At 36.2% G+C, this 15,433-nt stretch overlaps 1 non-coding gene and 1 pseudogene across 1 annotated transcript; one reads left to right on the top strand and one right to left on the bottom strand.

Annotated features, from left to right (window-relative positions):
* Positions 1-233: 233 nt before the first annotated feature.
* On the bottom strand, positions 234-363 carry LOC134233875 (U11 spliceosomal RNA). Its single transcript, XR_009985084.1, has one exon. It is a non-coding gene; the product is annotated as a U11 spliceosomal RNA (small nuclear RNA).
* A 368-nt stretch (positions 364-731) lies between these two features.
* Positions 732-14,870, top strand: LOC134233867 (zinc finger MYND domain-containing protein 10-like; annotated as a pseudogene).
* The last annotated feature ends 563 nt before the right edge of the window (positions 14,871-15,433 follow it).

The following is a 15,433-nucleotide window of genomic DNA, read 5'->3' as shown; positions in this document are numbered from 1 at the left end:
TTATGTATGTAACTCAATCCACTTGGACATAACGTGGAACTAACTCAGAAGGATTTGTAACGGATATTTGATATCCTCTTTACACTGCACATCAAAAGACTTTTAAAGATTTCTTTTTATTGTAATAATGCATTTTATTGAACTGAAGTAGATCTACACCACTGCAATCTCTGCACATTATGTACAAAGCACAATGATTATTTACACCTCTAGAATTTTCAATTTTAATTCGGTGGGGCGTCAGGCCAGTTGAGCACTAACTGCCACCGTGCGCCACAAATTGTGCCTCCGAAATCTCTTGATAGCGATTCCGCACGAAGCCCTCACGGGCTCCATGTGTCACTCACGACAAAGGCCCTTTTAGTAACTTTCCTTTGAAGAAGTGGGGTGGCCAAAATTTAATTTTACACTTTTCAAGTGTTTTTTCTAAGAGACTATAATTTTTTGGCTTAATTAGAAAAATGAGTAGAAATCTATTGGAAAAAAATATATATCGATACATTATATTAAACGAAAATCGAAAGTCTGAAATTATAAAAGATATAATATATTGTTTTCGATTTAATATTTTATTCTGAAACACAAGGGAGAGAATTTTTTGTTCACGCTGAAAAAAAATATCGGGTTCAGATCACATTCGACGGAAGTTTACAACAAGAACTCGCACGTTGGTTGTTGGAATTTGTTTAGTTTGGAATGTTCAAGAATATAGATGCTAAACATGAATTCGGATGGTACGCAAGTCTTACTGTCTGTCGAAGCAGAGCTTATGTGGAACGTCTGGTGAAATTAGGGATCAAGATCTGGAGTGGAAAGAGTAAGTTGAAAACAACCAGCGTTGTCATAGACGCCGATCATATTTTTTTGTTCTCACTAAATCAGTATATTTTGTAGTACCGGTTTTGAATCCAGTTTTTGTGGTTTTAAGGCCAAGGGCCCATTTATCCTTTGCATTTTGGAAAAATATTAACATTTGGTCAATATGGAAAGAATATCATACTAATCATTTTCCCAAATTACTATGCCCCAACAGTTTATTTTTGTTCTTTAGACCCTAATTCTTTTTTTAAAATACTTTCACACAATTCCTAAGTATTTTATGCAAAATTAATAGATTTTAAACTCTATTCCTGAAATACATGTTACAGTGTTTGGACATTTATTACCCAATACGTTTAATTTTGTTTTTATTGTCTTCTGGAATTTTCTTTAGTTTATGAAATTTGGGGAAAATCATAGTTCATACATTGTATTTACCATTGGGAATTGAACAGATACAGCCACCTACAATCCCTTAAAACTGGAATCTTAGGCTTTAAGCCACATCCTGTTTGGTAACATTTCTTTTTTTCTGAAACATTTTGCACTGTTCTCTTTTCTTGGAACGGATGTGTGTGATCCAGGAGATTGCACTGTGACATGGATTCTTTAGTAAACATGCATCCCCTCTTAGCTTAAGGTCAGTAAGATTCCTCAAAACTGAAAATTTTTACACTGATGTTAATACAAAACTGAAATATCATATAATTTTAGTTCGACAAACCCATAGAGATTATCATTTTTGGTGATCATATGATTAATAAAACTTCATTTGCCGCTTGGTGACATAAGATTATCAGCATTCTGAATATTGTATATCTTACAGATGGGGTAGACAACATGAAAACATGGAAAAACTGAACATGCAGGCAATAGTCAATGCAACAGCTCAGGAAGATGAATTCATCAAGGATTTTCTTATCTCTTGTGGCAAAGTAATTAGTCAGGCATTATGTTTACATCAAGAACCCTAAACCATGCAGTATGAATTTTAAACTGGAAAGTGTGAAAACTGAGTACATGTGTTATGCATTTATATGATTGTTACTGTTAATAACAAAACTATTTTAAAAATACAGTGTAAAAACTTCAAACAAATTCTGACCAAAACCCAAGAAAGTTGTATAAATTTCAAACCTTTTATGAATTATAGAAACTTAAACTCAGTTACAGTAGCTTTGCATGGCTTATCTTCTGTGCTATACATATTGAAATATGAACAGATAGATTAGCATATCAATTCATCAGATTGTAGCTGTTGATCACAAGCTTTAGATTAGAGTATCACCAAATAATCACATAAAGATGAAAGGAAATTTTATACCGTATGTCGGTAAAAATCACAAGTTTTTGCGATGGATATTTACATACAGAGAATGAAAAGAAAAATAAAAAAAATTTTCCATAATTTTTCCTCCGCTTGTTGATCTGGTATAGTTTGACTTTTGGCTGCCTCTCAATCTTTTAATATGAACATTTCTTTTTGTAGGTAGATGTAGTTGTCCATGATCTGATATTAACAGAGGTTTGGAAAGAAAAGATTTTCCCAGAGCTTGTTGACATGAACTTCAATCCAAAAGACAACATTCCCCCTATATATGGTGGTATGTCTAGCATGAAATTCTTTGTCAGCTTTGAGGAATACAATTTTTAAAGAATCTTGCTTTCTTTACATAAGAACTGGATTCTGACATGTTTAAGGATAATGGACAATATATCCTTCAATTTTAGGTTTTTAATTAAGGTTATCTTTATGAGCAAGAAAAACTTTCTTCAATTTTTTGTAGCTTTATCATGAAGCGACAGTTGTGAATCTGTTGGAGACTACTATGTTTTATCGTGAGACTTGTGAAGCGGCAGAAGATTGTATACCTGATCTGATAGACTACTGCTATAGAAGGCTAACACAGCTAGTGGCTAGGTATGTATTCCAGATAGATTACTGCTATAGAAGACTAACACAGTTAGTGGCTAGTTATGTATACCTGATATACAACTGTATAGAATACTAACACAACTAGTGGCTAGGTATGTATAGCTGAAAGACTACTGCTATAAAATCCTAACACAGCTATACAAAGCTAAACAGCCAGTGGCTAGGTATGTATACCATGTATACCTGATAGACTACTGCTGTAGAAGGCTAACACAGCTATACAAAGCTAAAACAGCTAGTGGCTAGGCATGTATACCTGATAGACAACTGCTACAGAAGACTAACACAGCTAGTGGCTAGGTCCGTATACCTGACAGACTACTGCTATAGAATACTAACACAACTAGTGGCTAGGTATGTATAGCTGAAAGACTACTGCTATAAAATCCTAACACAGCTATACAAAGCTAAACAGCCAGTGGCTAGGTATGTATACCATGTATACCTGATAGACTACTGCTGTAGAAGGCTAACACAGCTATACAAAGCTAAAACAGCTAGTGGCTAGGCATGTATACCTGATAGACAACTGCTACAGAAGACTAACACAGCTAGTGGCTAGGTATGTATACCTGATAGACAACTGCCATAGAAGGCTAACACAGCTAGTGGCTAGGTCTGTATACCTGATAGACAACTGCCATAGAAGGCTAACACAGCTAGTGGCTAGGTCTGTATACCTGACAGACTACTGCTATAGTAGGCTAAAACAGCTAGTGGCTAGGTCTGTATACCTGACAGACTACTGCCATAGAAGGCTAACACAGCTAGTGGCTAGGTATGTATACCTGATAGACAACTGCCATAGAAGGCTAACACAGCTAGTGGCTAGGTATGTATTCCAGATAGATTACTGCTATAGAAGACTAACACAGTTAGTGGCTAGTTATGTATACCTGATAGACAACTGCTATAGAATACTAACACAACTAGTGGCTAGGTATGTATAGCTGAAAGACTACTGCTATAAAATCCTAACACAGCTATACAAAGCTATACAGCCAGTGGCTAGGTATGTATACCATGTATACCTGATAGACTACTGCTGTAGAAGGCTAACACAGCTATACAAAGCTAAAACAGCTAGTGGCTAGGCATGTATACCTGATAGACAACTGCTACAGAAGACTAACACAGCTAGTGGCTAGGTCCGTATACCTGACAGACTACTGCTATAGAATACTAACACAACTAGTGGCTAGGTATGTATAGCTGAAAGACTACTGCTATAAAATCCTAACACAGCTATACAAAGCTAAACAGCCAGTGGCTAGGTATGTATACCATGTATACCTGATAGACTACTGCTGTAGAAGGCTAACACAACTATACAAAGCTAAAACAGCTAGTGGCTAGGCATGTATACCTGATAGACAACAGCTACAGAAGACTAACACAGCTAGTGGCTAGGTATGTATACCTGATAGACAACTGCCATAGAAGGCTAACACAGCTAGTGGCTAGGTCTGTATACCAGAGAGACAACTGCCATAGAAGGCTAACACAGCTAGTGGCTAGGTCTGTATACCTGACAGACTACTGCTATAGTAGGCTAAAACAGCTAGTGGCTAGGTCTGTATACCTGACAGACTACTGCCATAGAAGGCTAACACAGCTAGTGGCTAGGTCTGTATACCTGACAGACTACTGCCATAGAAGACTAACACAGCTAGTGGCTAGGTATGTATACCTGACAGACTACTGCCATAGAAGGCTAACACAGCTAGTGGCTAGGTCTGTATACCTGACAGACTACTGCTATAGAAGACTAACACAGCTAGTGGCTAGGTATGTATACCTGACAGACTACTGCCATAGAAGGCTAAAACAGCTAGTGGCTAGGTCTGTATACCTGACAGACTACTGCCATAGAAGGCTAACACAGCTAGTGGCTAGGTCTGTATACCTGACAGACTACTGCCATAGAAGGCTAACACAGCTAGTGGCTAGGTCTGTATACCTGACAGACTACTGCTATAGAAGGCTAACACAGCTAGTGGCTAGGTATGTATACCTGACAGACTACTGCCATAGAAGGCTAACACAGCTAGTGGCTAGGTCTGTATACCTGATAGACAACTGCCATAGAAGGCTAAAACAGCTAGTGGCTAGGTCTGTATACCTGACAGACTACTGCCATAGAAGACTAAAACAGCTAGTGGCTAGGTCTGTATACCTGACAGACTACTGCCATAGAAGGCTAACACAGCTAGTGGCTAGGTCTGTATACCTGACAGACTACTGCTATAGAAGGCTAACACAGCTAGTGGCTAGGTATGTATACCTGACAGACTACTGCCATAGAAGGCTAAAACAGCTAGTGGCTAGGTCTGTATACCTGACAGACAACTGCCATAGAAGGCTGAATCTAACTTTATCTTACCAATGTCTTTCTCAGTCTAACCTTCAGAAAGAAATTCATGTTCAACAGACCTAATGATAAATCTCTTCTTTTTTTTTTTCATTTTGTTTAGGTCTGAGAGTGTAGAAGATGATGAGGATGAACCTAATGACCCACACTATCAGCAGAAACTCACGGTGGTAATATGGAGGTAAGTCTTCAGAAACTCAATATTAATAAACTATGGAAGGGAATTACCGCCAAAAGTCTATGTATCTTGCTTTTATTCTTATTCTGCCTACTTCTTTATGCTTTGTTATTGTTGTAATTATATGTCACTTTATTGTTTTCGTATTCGTCTTTATTACATTACACTTGAGCTTTTATCGTTCTTTATATTGTCCTTACTTCTATGTTGCTTTATTCTTGTGGATACATTCTACTTTCTTTTAATTTGATACTGTTTTTTAAATAAACTATCTCTATTATCTCGATTACGAACGTAAATTCAATCATGTAAACAATGCCGCCTAGCGTTATAATGCGGCACTAAATTCAATGAAGACGAATGTAAGTTGTCCGAATTTAGTGCCGCATTATAACGCTAGGTGGCAGGGTGTTCGCTATACGAGTGTTGGTAAAAATAGGTAAGCAAACCCGGACCGGGGTTATTAAAGATTTTTCAATTTTCTGCCTTAATACTTTATCAATCGAACTTAAATTTTCAAATGATGTTTGTTATAAGTTCAGGTATGTACCCGATAATGCCATTCCCTCGGAAGATGGCAAGATTTCCCCTGGAAGACTGACTACATAGTGATGCTTCCTTCGGAAGACTATTCAGTGAGACTTCCCCCGGGGAGTTTCAATATATAGCTAGTCTTCCGTGGGAAATCTAGCTGTATATAGCAATTCGTCCCCCTTCATAGCAACCCCTCCCCCGAATATTTTTTTAAATCGTAAAACAATGTTTATATGTTAACGTTTTCAATTTTATAAGAAAAGTTATACGTCCTACATAAATAAATGTTTAAATGAAACCATTTTAATAGTGGTTAATGAGCTTAAGGTCTTACGCAAGGAAATAGCCAATCAAAATGAACTTAGTTTAATAATTTAATCATTTTAACCATTTAGTTTAACATAGATAACCTTCACGAGTACAAATGGATAATGAATTCCGCCCCCGCCCCCCCCCCCCCCCCCCCCCCCCCCCCCCGGATGCCCCTCCACTCGGGTGCAATCGCCCGCGTGGCACTGTGGTTACGGCGTCTGCTCTCTGGTCACGAAACACAGTAGTAAGGAGTCAATCAATACGTCGTGGGTTCGAATCCCACTATGGGACGTGGAGTTCGGTCCTTCGGATGAGATCTAGAGCGTATTATCCGAGGTCCCGTATCGCAGTAGGTGCTGGCCCGATAAAAGATCCCCCACTGCCCAATGGCTATAAGTGCCGAGTATATAGGACAAATTTGCAGCTATCCAACGGCAAGAGGTGGCTTCTCCATTTGAGTTAAAAATTCTCAAATTTAAAGGGACGTTATACAATCATACCCCCAAGTCTCAATATATATACTGACTTCCGTCTGTACGACATCCTATGGGGTAAGTTTCACCGGTAGAGGGGAGGATGCCACGAAACATTTTCCTAAACGTAACATACTTTTTACTACTGGAAAAGTTCAGCGAAAGGCTTGTTGCCCCCATCCCTTACACTTTTTGTTGCAGTACTAATCACATGCTAATACAATGTAGTCAATTCATATATTAAAGTAGTTAAATGTACTTAGTGGCATATGTACATATGAGTTATATTTGGTACTGAAAAAAAGTTGACAACCCCCCCCCCCCCCCCACCACCAAATATAGAATTTTCAAGTTTTAAGATATTTTAACTCTCCTGAGTCCTGGCTGATGTATAATACGGTGCGTACTAAAAAATATTTCTTTTCTTTATTAAAAAGTGCTATTTCAATATAAAATATTAATGTATGAAAAAAGACTGGGGAGTTTCTAGTATGCCTAAGGTGTTGCCTTGTTCCAACTTTGCCTACCAATAACACTCCTCACTCCTTTGCAAAGCCCCGTCCCTAGAATCACACGCATGAGCAATTACTATCTGTCGTGAAATAAAGTTCAGTTCAGTGGAACCAGTGACGGATTTAAGGAGGGGGTGCATCCGGCGCCCCCACCCCCTAAAATTGTCAAAGTTAACATAAATCACAGTTTCGTCTAGAAAATGTAAATATGCCTACTTGGTAGACCTCATTTTTACCCTACAAAATATCTAGAACCCAGGAGCTTCCGGGGGTTCGCCCCTGAGCCCCCACCAGGGCTTTGGCCCTTGACCTACTGGGAGCCTCAAGGCGGCCTCCAGACCCCTTGCCTTCTTTTGGCGCCCCTCTAACTTCAATTCCTAGATCCAAGCTTGGGAATGTCCTGAAAAACAACTCAATTTATAAATTTATAAAGGGGCATCTAGTATCAAAATATTTAACATTTTTATGTCAATTAAACTGTTTAACGGGAATTCAATTATCCAACAAATAACTTTAGTAGAGTGATATTTTTTCAGGCGAGAGAACTGTGACGTAGCATCGGTTTTGAAAATTCAAGCTATCCGCTGAAAACAACTTTACAAGCAAAAAAAAAAAAAAAAAACAAACAAAAAAACAAAAAACAAAAAAACCAAGGAAATTGTCCAAACTTGAAAATACATAGGCGTCGATCGGAACCGCAGAGAGAGGGGGCCCCCACTTTTTCCCAAAGTTAGACTTAGTATAGACATTGAACATTACTGCGTAGGTTTAGCCCCCCCCCCCCCCCCCACACACACACTTTCCATGGACTCGATGCAGCATAGGTTTTAAATGTGGAAAGTGGTGGTGTTTTGAAAAAAAGAAATTGGCACTGAAATTTGAACACCCCCCCCCCCCAACACACACACACGATATAGGATTTTTGTGTGTGGACAGTGGACATTTCTCTCTCTCTCTTTTTTTTTGCTTGTCAAGTTTTTTTTTTTTTGAAGGTCTAAAAAATATTTCTTACGCTTAACCCCCTCCCGCCCCAACTTTCACTTTGCTTCTGATGCCAATGAAATCATATTAAGGGGGCGGGTGGGTTTTGGGTTAGATTCAACTTCTTCTATAGTATCAAATTTAAATGTTATCCCTACCATACTACATTAACCTTATTTGACCCTTACCCTTACAAAAAGTGGGTCAGCCTTTTCAATGAGCATATTCAGTAAAGTACCGGTATATAAAGTTATGTTTAAAAAAAGAGGCCGCTATCCCAGAGGAAATAAATATGGAGTTTCCATCATTGGATCGGGTGATCGGATTCGGCCTTCAGATGTTCGATTGATAAAGTATTAAGGCAGAAAATTGAAAAATCTTAATAACCCCGGCCCGGGTTTGCTTACCTAGTTTTACCATCACTCGTAGCGAACACCCCTGCCACCTAGCGTTATAATGCGGCACTAAATTTTGACAACTTGTATTCGTCTTCATTGAATATGCTTCATTCTTTGTGTGATTGAATTCACGTTCGTAATTGAGATAATCATTTAAGAAACTGTATCAATTTAAAAGAAAGTAAAATGAATTAACAAGAATAAAGCAACATAGAAGTAAGGGCAAAATGAAGAAGGATAAAAGTCAAAGTGAAATGCAATGAAGACGAATATGAAAACAATAAAGTGACATATAATTATAATAATAACAAAGCATAAAGAAGTAGGCAGAATAAGAATAAAAGCAAGATACATAGACTTTTGGCGGTAATTCCCTTCCATAATAAACCACTTAGTTCTCAGAGACTGTCAATGGTACCGTGGTATAAGTTGTCAGGAACTCATTGCTAAATAATACGTCCTCACAAAAATCCAATAAAAACAAAGAATTAATTTTGTAGGAACATTGTTCACTAAATTTTTGATACTCAGAAACTCAAAATAGTAAAATGGTGGTAATTAGTTGTCAGAAACTTTTTGTTAACATAGTAGTTAAGTCCTCAGAAACACACATTCCTAGCAAGGGCTGGTCACCTTAAACCACAGAAACTACTGTCATTGAATTTTGGCAGTAAGCTAGCTAGTCCTCCGAAACTCACATCGGTAATTTGGCTGTAAGTCCTTGTTAATAACTAGTCTTTAGAAGTTCACAGTAGTTGTGTAGTTACTGTAGTAAATCCTCAGTAACTCTGTGGAAAGATTTTAGCAGCAGACCTGTTTACTCTTACGATTTCACCGTATTTGTACGGATTTTTAGTCCAAAATACGTCTCACGTTTTGCTATTATGAAAATACGGAAATCCGAAATACATTTGTTTGGAATTTAGCAGCTGTATTTCTTTAGGATCTATCTCAATTTCACGTTTTTAGATGACTTTAAAAAAGAGAATTAAAGATTTCAAACACAGAAGTGATATCGGGGTGCCAAAATGATGTGGTATTATATGACAACGACCAAGTTATTATACCATATTTTAGCAATCAGAAAAGCCGTTGTTCTTCATTAATATATGTAAAATCGATGGAAAATGAAATCTTACTGGCATATGCCAAATCTCACGGACAAATCTACTCAAAAATACTGAGAAACAACGATATAGGTAAACAGGTCTGTAGCAGTCATTCATCAGAAATTTTAAGTGGTAACAAAATGGTATGATGGTAAAATGACAGCAAGTCTCCAAAAATTTGGTTGTAAAAATTTGGCCAGTTCCAAAGCTTATCACCGAAACTAATACAAGCATGTTTGATGAAAAAAATAATTTTTATAAATTTGAATTATTTTTTATCAACAAAAAAACAGTGGTCTATATGATTGATATGAATGATAATAAATATTTTTGTTACAGGAGTTGCAGAAACAGGAGAAGAAACTAAATTTTGAGATTTGTATCAAGGTGATTTCTCTTCTGCGGTACATCACAGACAATCTGGAAAGGTAGGTAAACAGCTCATTATGTAGTATACCTGTACTGTTTTTCTACTGTTGTAATGTAGGAAAGTTGATTTAAATCTGCTACATGTATTTCAAAGGCATGTGTTTCATTTTGAATTAATGATTGTTTCAAATTATTTTTAGCTTGCCATTAAGTGTAATGACCAGAATGCTAAATACATTGGACATTCCTATTCTGTTAGTTCAACTAGTAGAATGCCCACCTAGGACAAAAGGAAAAATGGTAATTTAACAAAAAGTTATTGGGAAAACTATTAAATTTTATATGAAATACTCTTTAAGTCAATAATATAGAAAAGGAATAAAATAAATATAGAGGATATTCAGTGTTTCGTAGTTGAATTGGAATTTATTTCACAAATGGGACAGGATTTTTTATATTTTCATGAGTGCGAAGCACGAGTGAAAATATAAAAAATCCTGTCTCACGAGTGAAATAAATTGCATATTCAACTACAAAACATTGAATTTTCTGTTTATTACATTTTTAAACAAAAATCTTTGATTTTTCCTTTGCCTCTGCCTTTTTGTAATACAATGATAGGCTACATGACGTCATAGTTGAGCGGTTGAGACGTCATAGCTATGTGAGGTGAAAACACTGTAATCATGGATTTAGCAAAATATTTTGGCAATTTTTGACAGTTTTATTTGCTGTCAGAATGGTTTATTTATTTCCATCTATCTTATTTTATGTCAAGAAAGTTTTTTTACAACAATCTTCGTTATGGGAAGGGAAATCTCGAGTTTTCCCCGCACTTCTGATATTCGTCACACTGTGACAGGATATGATTTTGATATCCTTTCATACTGTGACAGGATATCATTTTTATTCAATGAATAAATTACAGTATATCACGGGTAAAAATGTAATAAACTTCATTTTCACAAAGAAAATTATTGTTCTTCTAAAACTTCAAGAATTAATTACATGTATGTCGAAACTGATAAATTGTGTGTAGCGGTTTGTTTTCTCTGCAGGAAAAGTATTCAAATTTATTGACAGTAAGTGGCAGGAACTAAACTTTGAAGAGAGCATGAAAATCACAAAGATAGAGGGACAGGTAATGTAGTATGGAAATTGACCCATCACTCAGGTTATTTACAACTGTGATAAGTCATTAACAGAGCCTGAGCTTATCAAAAGCTAACAAAATAACCTCCAAAATGTAGTTGAATTGGAAAAAAGCATATGAAAGAGAGAGTTGCTACAAATTCATTTTTTCCTCAGACTTGAATCTGAGAGACTGATAATTGACTTTATTTAACAAGCTGCTCACGAGTTTGACTTTTTTTTAGTTTGAAGATGAATGTATATGAGATAGAAGTAGAAGCTCACTATGTATTTTTTTCCTGTTTGTTTTAGATTTGGCTGGCCTTGTACACACTGCTGATGAATGGTAAATGTCAACAGAAATATGATCTGAACACTCACAGGAAAAACAGTATCCTCAAGGTATGCTTACACAAAAGACAAAATCTGTATAAAAATAAGATATAAACTGAACACTCACAGGAAAAACAGTATCCTCAAGGTATGCTTACACAAAAGACAAAATCTGTAAAGCTTATTTGACAAGAGGCCCAGGGGCCACAGCGCTCACCTGAGCACATCGGCTAGGAAAAAGTACATATGAGATCAGAAGTGAAAGTTTACTGAGGATGGGAGGGGGGCTTGAATTTTAACCTCCCAGGGGATCATGATTTGAACGAACTAGAATCTACACTACCATTATGATTCCATGTAAATATAACTAATCATGGCTTTGAAGTACTTGAAAAGAAGATTTTTGAAAGGTTTCCCTATATATTCCTATGTAAAACTTTGATCAGCCATTTTGGCCCCACCCTACCCCAGGGGTCAGGATTTGAACAAATTACATCTATACTACCTGAGAATGATTCCACATGAGTTTCATCTTTCCTGGCCCAGTGGTTCTTGAGAAGAAGATTTTTAAAGATTTTTCCTATATATTCCTATGTAAAACTTTGATCAGCCATTTTGGCCCCACCCTACCCCCGGGGGTCATGATTTGAACAAACTTGAATCTATACTACCTGAGGATGATTCCACATGAGTTTCATCTTTCCTAGCCCAGTCGTTCTTGAGAAGATTTTTTAAAGATTTTTCATATATATTACTATGTAAAACTTGGGTCGGCCATTTTGGCCCCACCCTAGTCCGGGGGGTCATAATTTGAAAAAATTTGAATCTACACTACCTAAGGAGAATTTCACCTGAGTTTCATTTTTCCTGTCTCAATGGTTCTTGAGAAAAAGATTTTTAAAGATTTTTCATATATATTCCTATGTAAAACTTTGATCGACCATTTTGGCCCCACCCTACCCCCGGGGGTCATGATTTGAACGAACTTGAATCTACACTACCTGAGGATGTTTCCACATGAGTTTCATCTTTCCTGGCCCAGTGGTTCTCGAGAAGAAGGTTTTTAAAGATTTTTCATATATATATTCCTATGAAAAACTTTGATCGGTCATTTTGGCCCCATTCCCCCACTACACTACCGGGGGTCATTTTTCCTGGTTTTCTTGAAAAGAAGAAACTTAAATCTACACTACCTGAGGATAATTCCACATGACATGAGTTTCATCTTTCCTGGCCCAGTGGTTCTTGAGAAGAAGATTTTTAAAAATACCATTAATTTTTCTCCTATTCATAATTATCTCCCCTTGGAAAAGGGCGTGGCCCTTCATTTGAACAAACTCGAATCCCCTTCACGTAAGGATACCTTGTAGCAAGTTTGGTTGAAACTGGCCCAGTGGTTCTTGAGAAGAATGTGTGTCGAAAATGTGAAAAGTTAACGACAAACAATGACAACGACGACAACAATGACGACGAAGACGACGGACAAATTTTGATCAGAAAAGCTCACTTGAGCCTATGGCTCAGGTGAGCTAAAAATCAGATATAAACTGAACACTCACAGGAAAAACAGTATCCTCAAGGTATGCTTACACAAAAGACAAAATCTGTATAAAAATAAGATATAAACTGAACACTCACAGGAAAAACAGTATCCTCAAAGTATGCTCACACAAAAGACAAAATCTGTATAACTTACCCGGTATATAAAAATTAGATATAAACTGACCACTCACAGGAAAAACAGTATCCTCAGGGTATACTTACAAAAAAGACAAAAAACTGTAAACTTTGTATAAATGAGGTATAAACTGAAAAAGACTCCAAAATACAAAACAAATTTACAAATCCAGTTTATCTTTTATTTGGAGTTGCTTTCTCATGAATTACAAACTATTATTAATGGTTACTGGTTTATAAGGTAGATTCAATGAATCAGTATCTTTTCAAAATAAATGTTCATTGAGAATGAAAATTCATGGATGAAGATGAATCTCGAAATCTACAAATATTGGTTCCTGAGAGACAATGATGATTCCACACTATTTTGAAAGTTGAGGTCCCTCATGACAAATGTTATAAATTATGTTGAAATTTGAGATCCCAGTTTACTGAGATTATAAATCATGCTGAAAGTTGAGGTACTTTTTGACTTATGTTATTGAGTTCAAATAAAGTTGAGGTTCCACTTGACTGAGGTACTTTACAATTTACTACGTTTTTAATTTAGGTCCCACTTGAATGGGATTACAGTAAAATTCATTTAGTACGAACACAGATATAACGAATTCATGGATATAGCGAAGTTTTCTGGGTCCTTGGTAAAATTCTTAACAAATCCTTGTAAAATTTTACGGTTATAACGAACTCTGATATAACGAATTTACGGATATAGTGAACTGATTTTGAGTTCCATTAAGGTAAATATAATGAAATTTACATCTTTTATAACGAACTTTCAAAGATCTCAAAATTTGATAAATTGAACTGACTTATTTTTGTTCATGGAATTGTATATATAATTCAGTTCACAATAAAACCTTAGTTATCGAAGGTATGTTTTGTAATATTTGCTTCCCTAAGTAACATATTTGGTAGTAATACTTGAAGGAAAACCTGCATATTGCGAATTCGCCTTATATGGTTTTACGAATTTGTTATACGGTTATAACGAATTACGGATATAGCGAATTAAATTCACAGGTCCCTAGGACTTCGCTATAACAGAGTTATACTGAATAAGTTACACTTTAAGTTGAGGTCCCACTTGACTGAGATTATTAGTTACATTTTAAGTTGAGGTCCCTGTTGACTGATATTATTAATTACATTTAAATTTGAGGCCCCTTTTGACTGAGGTTATAAATTCTGTTAACCTGGCTTACGTTATTAATTACAGTTTAAGTTGAGGTCCCACTTGACAGAGGTTATTTATTACATTTGAAGTTGAAGTCCCACTTGACTGAGGTTATTTATTACATTTGAAGTTGAGGTCCCACTTGAGTGAGGTTATTGAGGTCCCACTTGAGTGAGGTTATTGAGGTCCTACTTGAGTGAGGTTATTGAGGTCCCACTTGAGTGAGGTTATTTATTACATTTGAAGTTGAGGCTATTTATTACATTTTAAGTTGAGGTCCCACATGACTTAGGCTATTTATTACATTTTAAAGTTAAGGTCCCACTTGACTTAGGTTATTTATTACATTTTAAGTTGAGGTCCCACTTGACTTAGGTTATTTATTACATTTTAAGTTGAGGTCCCACTTGACAGGTTATTTATCACGTTTTAAGTTGAGGTCCCACTTGACTGAGGTGATGCTGGATCAGCTTCCTATCTTGGTTGAGATGCAGAGGTACCTGGAGCACCTGTCAATGATGGAACCTCCCGCCCCGGCTAGAGAACTCATCCTTGAACAGGTACTTTAACGACGTTCGATCCTTCGATTCGTTCGATTTAAAGTCTTAAACTTTTTTTGCCAAGTATATTTTTAGTTTCTACATACATAGCTTAATTAAAATTCAAATCAAAAAATGGGGGTCAATACGCTTCTTTTGGCACTACAGTACATTTAATATGACCTTTTTGCACTGAAATTTGTGTCTTAATTAAAAATTAAATTTTTTCCCTCCAATATTTTTATCCAATTAAAGCATGAAACAATATGAACTCTAAGTTTGTTTAAAAAAAGACACTTAAAAATTGTGACTAAGAAAAAGTTTCAAATTGCTTCGCATAATCAATTATTTGACCTTTCTGCGCTAATAAAAGGTGATTTTTCGGGCATTGAAAATTTAATATGCCAGAAAAGTATTTTAAAGTCTTAAGCTTTTTCTGATTTTAAGCAAATAGGTCAAATTTATCTTGAATATATAGAAAAGGACATCAAAAGTGGGGGTATATGATGTAAATTTTTAGATATCACTAAAAAAGTGTCAATTTTACGTTAAAATTGGCTCAATTTTTTCCCGGATTTTCAGAA

Source organism: Saccostrea cucullata, unplaced genomic scaffold (assembly GCF_032062105.1).
Source record: "Saccostrea cucullata isolate Sc308-1 unplaced genomic scaffold, CSIRO_AGI_Scuc_v1 ctg14400, whole genome shotgun sequence".
NCBI lineage: Eukaryota > Metazoa > Mollusca > Bivalvia > Ostreida > Ostreidae > Saccostrea > Saccostrea cuccullata.
Note: the sequence above shows the minus strand (reverse complement) of the source record. Positions and strands in the feature narration are given on the sequence as shown.